At 48.5% G+C, this 8237-nt stretch overlaps 1 non-coding gene across 1 annotated transcript; it reads left to right on the top strand.

The window, feature by feature from the left end:
• Positions 1–7735: 7735 nt before the first annotated feature.
• Positions 7736–7872, top strand: LOC114805522. Its single transcript, XR_003753495.1, has one exon. It is a non-coding gene; the product is annotated as a small nucleolar RNA SNORA7 (small nucleolar RNA).
• The last annotated feature ends 365 nt before the right edge of the window (positions 7873–8237 follow it).

Consider the following 8237-nt stretch of genomic DNA (forward strand, 5'->3'; position numbering starts at 1 on the left):
TTCCAGTCTTTCTTGCTGCATCCATTCCTCCTCCCGGCATACCTAGGTCCGATCAGAGACCGGGTCACCGCCAGAGACCTGCCAGTCAATCCCAAAGGACCTGAGTGGAAAAGCCAACTACCCCCTCAGACAACCTTGGTGATGGGATTGAAAACAATTCGAGGAAAGACAAAGTTTACTCGACGGTCCTTCTGTAGGCTCGGCAGATTTGGTGCAAACATAAATGTGCTAGTGTACTGGAGTGATTGAGATGAGCACAGTTCAGTTTGGTTGCATCAGGCAATCTGGCAAGTAAGATCGGGGTGGGCTGTTTGCTTTGCTGATGAAACACATTGCGTTTCAGGAAACATTTCTCCAAGGCCAGAAACGGATTACTTTCCTTCCAAACAAACCTGTCCTGAAAGCAAGGTGAACGAGACACTCTAACCACAAACACTGATTCCATGAAATACGATACAAAAGCTAGAAGGCTGGGCATCGCTCATGTCGAGCTCATTTCTAGAGTCCACTTGACTCAGCAGGAGGAGGCAGGAGCCAGACTTTACCCAGCTTTCTGGGACAGAATGATTTAGGGGCTGGAGCTCTCTCTTTTCGAGACAGTCCTGGCTCCACTCCCCTTTTGAGTTGATTTTAGGAGGCATCCAAAGGCACCGAGCTTGCGTAAAGTGGCGGCAGTGTTGCGGACCAAGGAAAACACTCCCATCTCCCTGTTGCCTTCTCCAAGAGGCCCGGGTGTGTGCTTTGGTTTTGTGGAAGGATGTGTGTCTGTGTGTCTTTCTGGGTCTCTGTAAGTCAGTGACAAGGCTGGTGTGTGTGCTTCTGTGTGGAGGTCTCACTGCTTGACTGGTTCTCTGTGTCTATTTCTGCCTGTGCCCGTGTAGCCAAGTGGGAGATATTATCTTAAGAATTTTCCTTCCTGCAAACAGTCACTGGGAATGGGCTTTTCCTGCCTAGCTGCAGCTCCAGTGAGGTCTGCCCCCCTGCTCTGCCCCCTGTGTGAGCCTCTTCTCTGCTAGCCTTGCCTGCCTCCCCCTGGCTTGGTTTCCTGGGACTTCAGAGATGTGTCCCCCCTTTCCACTCCAGATCCCGGGGCGCCCCTCCATCCCTCACCCCCCCCCCCTGCCAACACCTTCTCCCCAGGACCCGTGCCCTCTAATCCCCCAAATTCCCCCCAATCCCTCCTCTTCTCCACCGCAGGATCCCGGTGGTTCCGGCCCGTCCTTCCCCTCCTTCCCAGGGCCAGGACCCCAGGGGCCGTCAGTCAGTGGGGTATCTGGAGGGCTTCCTAAGTGCGGGGCCCTGTAGTGAGCGCTGGGGCGAGGGCAGCGCCCACCCCAAAGGGGACTCACCGGTGTCCGGAAGCAGGAGCAGGAGCAGAAGGGGGAGCAGTTTTAAAACTCACCTTCTCCAAGAGGCCTTCCCAGACTGAGCTCCTCTTCTCCCTCTACTCCCTCTATCACCCCCCATTCACCTCTCCGCAGCTAAACCCTCTTTTCCTCCTTTCCCTCTGCTCCTTCCCCTCTCCCTTCCCATCCCCTCAGCACTGTACTCGTCCGCTCAACTGTATATATTTCCATTACCCTATTTATTTTGTTAATGAAATGTGCATCGCCTTGATTCTATTTAGTTGCCATTGTTTTTACGAGATGTTCTTCCCCTTGACTCTATTTATTGCCATTGTTCTTGTCTGTCCGTCTCCCCCGATTAGACTGTAAGCCCGTCAAACGGCAGGGACTGTCTCTATCTGTTGCCGACTTGTTCATTCCAAGCGCTAGTACAGTGCTCTACACATAGTAAGCGCTCAATAAATACTATTGAATGAATGAATGAATGAACCCCGCGGCTCCATGGGGACTGAGCGGCAGGGACAGCAAGGCTGCCAGGGGAGGACCCATCCCACCCCACCCGACCCTCCTTCTTCCCCTTCCTCCTCGTCCTCCCCAGACCTGCCCCTCTCCTCCCCTCCCTCCTCCTCCCCAGTCCTGCCCATCCTTCCTCCTCTCCCTCCTCCTCCCCAGACCTGCCCCTCTCCTCCCCTTCCTCCTCCCAGACCTGCCCCTCTCCTCCCCTCCTTCCTCTCAGACCTGCCCCTCTCCTCCCCTCCCTCCTCCTCCCCAGTCCTGCCCATCCTTCCTCCTCTCCCTCCTCCTCCCCAGACCTGCCCCTCTCCTCCCCTTCCTCCTCCCCAGACCTGCCCCTCTCCTCCCCTCCTTCCTCTCAGACCTGCCCCTCTCCTCCCCTCCCTCCTCCTCCCCAGTCCTGCCCATCCTTCCTTCTCTCCCTCCTCCTCCCCAGACCTGTCCCTCTCCTCCCCTTCCTCCTCCCCAGACCTGCCCCTCTCCTCCCCTCTTTCCTCCCAGACCTGCCCCTCTCCTCCCCTCCCTCCTCCTTCCCAGTCCTGCCCATCCTTCCTCCCTTCCCTCCTCCTCCCCAGACCTGTCCCTCTCCTCCCCACCCTCCTCCTCCCCAGACCGGCCCATCCTTCCTCCCCTCCCTCCTCCTCTGCCTTGCCCTCTCCTCCTTCCTCTTCTCCAGACCAGCTCCTCTCCTCCCCTCCTTCCTCCCCACACCTGCCCATCCTTCCTCTCCTCCCTCCTCCAGAACCTTCCCTCTCCTCCCTTTCTTTCTCTCGGACCTGCCCCTCTCCTCCCCTCCCTGTCCCCAGACCTGCCCATCCTTCCTCCCTCCTCCTCTTCCTCCTCTGCCTTGCCCTCTCCTTCCCTCCTCCACCTCCACCCCCAGATCTGCTCTGCCCATCCCTTCCTCTCCTCCCCGCTCCCTGGATTTGCTCTGCTCACCCCTCCTCCTCTCCCCTGCCCGATCCCACTCCCCCACAGACTTGCCCTTTCCTTTTCTCCTCCTCCTTTCTCTGCCCCACCCCCCATCAACTCCATCTTTCCCCTCGGGGCTCCCTGCTCACCTCTCTATCCCGAGGGTCGGTTGGGTTTGGGTGAAGGTGGCCGGTCCCGTCGTTGCAGGCTGGCAGAGGGTGGGGGAAAGTCCTGGGTTTTAGGCCAGGTAACACCCGACTATGTCCTGATCTGTCTTTGGTAGAGCAGGTCAGATGATTCCTTGCAAGAGGCCTAAGAAGCGCTGCTAAAGTGGGGGTATCTCTGTCTATAATATACTTTCTACACTTTCCTCTAGACAGAAAACTCATTGCGATCTGGGAATGTATCAGTTTATTATTGCATTGTACTCTCCCAAGTGCTTAGTACAGTGCTCTGCATGAGGGAAGCATTCAGCAAATACGATCGAATGAATAAATGAACACAATGCCCATCCTCCTGAAAGCCCTACATACTCCTTATGTAGACTTGGGTTTGGGCTCTAAGCATATTTCGGACAGCTAAATTCTGAGAGCAAACACAGTACTCAGTGATGAATATACCTAGTTCGCAAACCACAGTAATGGCACCATGCCTCCAGCAAATATGAGTTGATGACAACACAGTGCCTGGCCTCATTATTCTTAGACAATGACTAACTTTTACATGTTCTGAACATGCCCAACATACTGTAGGTATTTAGTAATCTCCATAATGGAAAGAATAGATTATAAAGAAAAAGAGAGAGAGAGATTGCTAGGGTGTTTAAGAGCAGAAGAAATGCCATGCTGGCTCAGTATCTTGTTGGTAAAAGAGAGTAGTGAAATAGTCCAGTTTTTCAACATCAGTTTTCACCTTCTTAAAGATGGAGGTTTTTCCATGGTTTCCTTTGGCATTTCTTTAAGATGCCTCATGTTAAGGAAAAGCCTGAAGGAACATCAAAACAATCTCCTTGCTTGAAAAGTGCTGTAAGAATGTCTTCAGAATTAAGTTCTCTTCATGAACTGTGATTGTAGTAGTTGAATTAAATGTTTAGTAGGATCTCATCAAGCATGTCTTACGCTGTCGAGTCATTTTTGACATAGCAACACCATGGACACATCTCTTCCAGAACACCCCGCTCTCCATCTGCAATCGTTCTGGTAATGTGTCCTTAGCAGGGAAAACACTGAAATGCTGTTGCTAATTCCAGTAGATTCCTCAGTTGTCTAGAATGAGGGCACAGTCATCTGCAATCTCTAGTGGAATGGAAGGTTTACTTCTGTCCACTTACATAGCTAAGAGTAAGGAACTCAGTGGCAGGGAGGAAAGCTAGGACATTCTCCCCTTTGTCCACACAAAAAGGATAATGGAGGAGATTCTCTTCTTTTTTCTCCACCCTCTGGGAATTCTGGTTCCTTGCTACCTGGAAGAGAATAGAAGGAAAAAACTAGGGAATTTTCAAGTTTGAATTATTTTTCATAAGCCTTCCAATTGTTAACTGGAATTGTTTCAGTCCAGTGGCATTTATTGAGTGCTTACTGTGGGCAGAGCATTGTACTTAAGTGCCTGGGGAAGTACAAAAGAGTTGGTAGATGTGATTCCTGCTTTCAAGGAGTTTACAGTCCTCAGGGGAGAAAGATGTGAAAATAGATTATTAATAGGGGGAATGGTTAGAATAAACAGAATTCTTTGACTTCTTATGACCAAATAATAAAACAAGTAATTCTATTCTTAAAGGTTGATCTGTATGATTGTAGAGTGCTCTTCCTTGCATTAAGACTGACTCATACTGCTCAAAACCCAGGCTTTAAAACGCCTTTAAACAAAGAGTCAAAAATATTCAGCAGGGGACCAATTCCAGCTCTGCCAATTGCTTGCTGTGTGACCTTGGGCAAGCACTTAGCTTCTCTGTGCCTCAATTTTCTCAACTGTAAAATGGGAATTCAATACCTGTTCTCCCTCCTACTTAGGCTTGAGCCCCACATTGGACAGACACTGTGTCCAACCTGATTAACTTGTATCTACTCTAGCATGTAGAACAGTCCTTAACCCACAGTACGTGCTTAACAAATACAGTAACAGTAGTAATAGTAATAATAATAATACCAAAAAAGTAGAGTCGTGATGAATGCTGTTGATTGATAGCGATAATTTTCCAGACATTCAGAAATAAGGGAATGAAATAAGAGAAGCAGCGTGGCTCAGTGGAAGGAGCCTGGCCTTGGGAGTCAGAGGTCATGGGTTCAAATCCCAGCTCTGCCACTTGTCAGCTGTGTGACTGTGGGCAAGGCACTTCATTTCTCTGTGCCTCAGTTCCCTCATCTGTAAAATGGGGATGAAGACTGTGAGCCTCGCGTGGGACAACCTGATTACCCTGTATCTACCCCAGCACTTTGAACGGTGCTCTGCACATAGTAAGGGCTTAACAAATACCTAAATTATTATTATTATTATTGTTCCGATCTATAATTTATTTGTGTCTGACTCCCCTGTTAGATCGCAAGCTCCTTGAGGGCAGTCATCTAATCTACTAATTTTATTTTACATTCCCAAGTTCTTAGTACAGTGCTCTGCACACAGTAGGTGCTCAATAAGTACTATCATGATGATGCGGAAGTATACAGCGATTATGCTCTTTTGTTTGACTAAGAAGCAAGTAAAATCTTTATTGGAGCAATTGCAAGGTGGAGAGGAGGAATATAGAGTAATCTCCTCTAACTATGTTCTCCCCAACTGATGGAAGCAAGCAGGAAGCTTTTATACACATAAACATGTGTTGAGCAAGTACCATGTGTAAAACGTGAACTTGGCATTATCCTTGACTCCTCTCTCTTGTTCAACCCACATATTCAAGGTATCACTAAATCACATCAGTTCTACCTTCACAACATCGCAAAATCTGCTCCTTCCTCTCCGTCCAAACTGCTACCACATTAATGCAAGCACTTATCCTATCCCGCTTTGAGTACTGTATCAGCCTCCTTGCTGAACTCCCTGCCTCCTCTCTTTCCCCACTCCAGTCCATGCTCCATTCTGCTGCCCGAATCACTGTCCTTCAAAAACGTTCAGACCATGTTTCCCCACATGTCAAGAAACTTCGGTAGTTGCCCATCCACCTCTGCATCAAACAAAAACCCCTCACCATTACCTTTAAAGCACTTAATCTCCTTGCCTCCTCCTACTTCACCTTGCTACTTTCCTGCTCCAACCCGGCCCGCACACTTCGTTTGTCTAATGCTAATCTTCTCACTGTTCCTTCATCTCATCTATCTCGTCACTGACCTCTCGCCCACCTCCTAACCCTGGCCTGGAACGCCCTCCCTCCTCATATCAATTACCCTTCCCTACTTCAAAACCTTATTGCAAACACATCTCCTCCAAGAAGCCTGACTAAACCCTCCTCTCCTCTTCTACCACTCCCTTCTGTATCATTTACTCCCTTCATTCATTCTTCTTCCCATCCCCATAGCACATATGTATATATCCGCATATATCTATAATTTACATATTTATTATTTATGTATATTAATGTCTGTCTCCCCCTCTAGACTATGAGCTCGTTGTGGGCAGGGAATGTGTCTATTAGTGGTTATATTGTACTCTCCCAAGCACTTAATGCAGTGTTTTGCACACCATAAGCTCTCAATAAATATGATTACATGAATTAATGAATGAACAAACAAGTCTTCAGGCACTTGATACTTTTTCCCTTTCCTTATCTTACCCTACAGCCGAGAGTCTGTGGATGTGGGGTTATAAAGCAGTGTGGTTTAGTGGAAAGAGCACGGGATTGAGAGTCAGAGGTATGGGTTCAAATCCCGGGCCTGCCACTTATCAGCTGTGTGACTTTGGGCAAGTCACTTAACTTCTATGAGCCTCCGTTACCTGATCTGTAAAATGGGGATTAAGAGTGTGAGCCCCACGTGGGACAACTTGATTACCTTCTATCTACCCCAGTGCTTAGAACAGTGCTTGGCACATAATAAAAGCACTTAACCAATACCACCATTATTATTAGAAGAAAACAGGGTGCAGGTTCAGATAAAGCAGCGTGGCTTAGCGGAAAGAGCCCGGGCTTGGGAATCAGAGGTCGTGGGTTATAATCCCGGCTCTGCCACTCGTCTGCTGTGTGACCTTGGGCAAGTCATTTAACTTCTCTGTGCCTCAGTTACCTCATCTGGAAAAATGGGGATTAAAAAATGTGAGCCCCACGAGGGACAATCTGATTACCCTGTATCTACCCCAGAGCTTAGAACAGTGCCCTGCACATAGTAAGTGCTTAACAAATACCATAATTATGGGAAGCAGCGTGGCTCAGTGGAAAGAGCACTGGCTTTGGAGTCAGGGCTCCTGAGTTCGAATCCCAGCTCTGCCACCTGTCAGCTGTGTGACTGTGGGCAAGTCACTTAACTTCTCTGTGCCTCAGTTCCCTCATCTGTAAAATGGGGATTAAGACTGTGAGCCCCACGTGGGACAACCTGATTCCCCTGTGTCTACCCCAGCGCTTAGAACAGTGCTCTGCACATAGTAAGCGCTTAACAAATACCAACATTATTATTATTAATGCAGACATGACAGGGGTTGGGCCATATCACTGCTCATGTGGAACAATGGACAACTGAAGTGTGGGGAGCAAAATGGAGAAAGGGAACAAAATGATGTTGGCTCAGATTTATATGTTTCCATCAGGGGGTCTCCGCTTGGCAGCAGCTGCGGCCAGGGGTTTCCCAGCTTTCTGCCTTCACTCATTTCCCACTCTTAGCTCCTCTAACGCCAACCTTCTCACTGGACCTTGATCTCATCTATTTCGCCATCGACCTCTGGCCCATGTTCTGCCTCTGTCCTGGAAAGCCCTCCCATCTCCTATCTGACAATTACTCTCTCCGACTTCAAAGTCTTATTAAAGGCACAGCTATTCCAAGATGTCCCTCTCAGGTCTCAACTGGAGAGTTTCCAGTACTCTACCATTCTCGATTCTGGGAGGGAGAGTCAAGCAGAGGCCTATCCATTCCATTCCTAGCTTGGCCAGAGGCTAGCAAATGGAAGGCATTCTGCTACAAGACAAAACTAAACCTGTGCTTAGCAGCAGAGGCATGGGACAGAGCTGAGGGCAGAGAGAGACTCAAGTTGACTGCGTGGAAGGAGGCAATGGTAAACCACTTCTGTATTTTTACCAAGAAAACTCTATGGATAAATTACCAGAACACTTGCAGGTGGAGAAGGGGCATTCTAGGCGATATGTGTCCATGGCATCGATATAGGTCGGAGACAACTCGATTGAAAAAAAAATACATGTTCTAGTTAAAATAATTTAAATGTCTGTTGCCTCTGATGACAGTTTTGCCTTCCAAATACTGAAGCAAAAAAAAAAAAAATCTCAAAGATACATAGTTAATCAAGTGCACCACCCAAAGATTTCACAGTATC

Source organism: Ornithorhynchus anatinus, chromosome 18, assembly GCF_004115215.2.
Source record: "Ornithorhynchus anatinus isolate Pmale09 chromosome 18, mOrnAna1.pri.v4, whole genome shotgun sequence".
NCBI classification, from domain to species: Eukaryota; Metazoa; Chordata; class Mammalia; order Monotremata; family Ornithorhynchidae; genus Ornithorhynchus; species Ornithorhynchus anatinus.